Raw genomic sequence first — 983 nt, 5'->3', positions numbered from 1 at the left:
TCCTGTGGTATCTGGACAACGTCTAGAGTGATGTGGAAAGTGCATGCCATCCACTCTTACCTGCAGAAACAGATAGACAAGTCAAACCTGAATTTGTGAGTTGTTCTAGAACACTGCCCCCCAAACAAAACCCAAATGTGAGCCAAACAGTGACCAGGCGTGATGTGTAGAAACTCCATTTGAGGTTCATGAAGTTTGACAAAGGGCAGATCTTCCTTTCATAGAGGAGGAAACTGGAGTTCAGAGGATTTGGGCATATGGCCGAGCCTGGAAGGACCTCACATAAGCACTTTGTCAGGTTCTCAGCTAGTGTGGCTGACCTTGCTGTGGTACGTACTTCAGATCATTGCTTACTCATGATAGACAAAGTATCAAGTGCCTGAATGATCCCTCCCTCATCATTTCAGGGATTCCACTAAGCTAATGTGACTTTCTCACACACTAAGCAATTGCTCTTTCAAGAAATAATTGCTCCTTCCAGAAAGCCCTCTCCACACAGGGACTGACCACAGATGTCTGCTTGTACTATATGGGGTTTTCCCTTTCTCTGTTTCCTGTTTCCTGTCCCAGCTGTTTTCAGAAGCCTCCGCATCCATAGACCTCACATTTCATCCGGGGTAGGGGGGGCCTGTGCCACTACTGGGGCAGTGGGTGGGTCCAAGGGGGCGGTAGCACTATACTGTTCCCGTTATATGCTGAGGTGCGTTTGAGATGCTGCTGCTGGGTTTTAAGTAATAGGTTTCTGTCTTGCACCAAGATTTGGTTTCTTCTTTGAGTTAATGTGTTAGTATTGCCACTGATTCATTGCTTTTCACCCTACTATTCTTGAGTTGAATGAAGCAGGGCAAAGACTAATAGAGTTTTGCCAAGAAAATGCACTGGTCATAGCAAACGCCCTCTTCCAACAACACAAGAGAAGACTCTACACACAGACATCACCAGATGGTCAACACCGAAATCAGACTGATTATATTCTTGGCAGC

The sequence above is a fragment of the Bison bison genome, unplaced genomic scaffold, assembly GCF_000754665.1.
Source record: "Bison bison bison isolate TAMUID 2011002044 unplaced genomic scaffold, Bison_UMD1.0 scf7180017864209, whole genome shotgun sequence".
NCBI lineage: Eukaryota > Metazoa > Chordata > Mammalia > Artiodactyla > Bovidae > Bison > Bison bison.
This window is presented reverse-complemented; position numbering follows the sequence as displayed.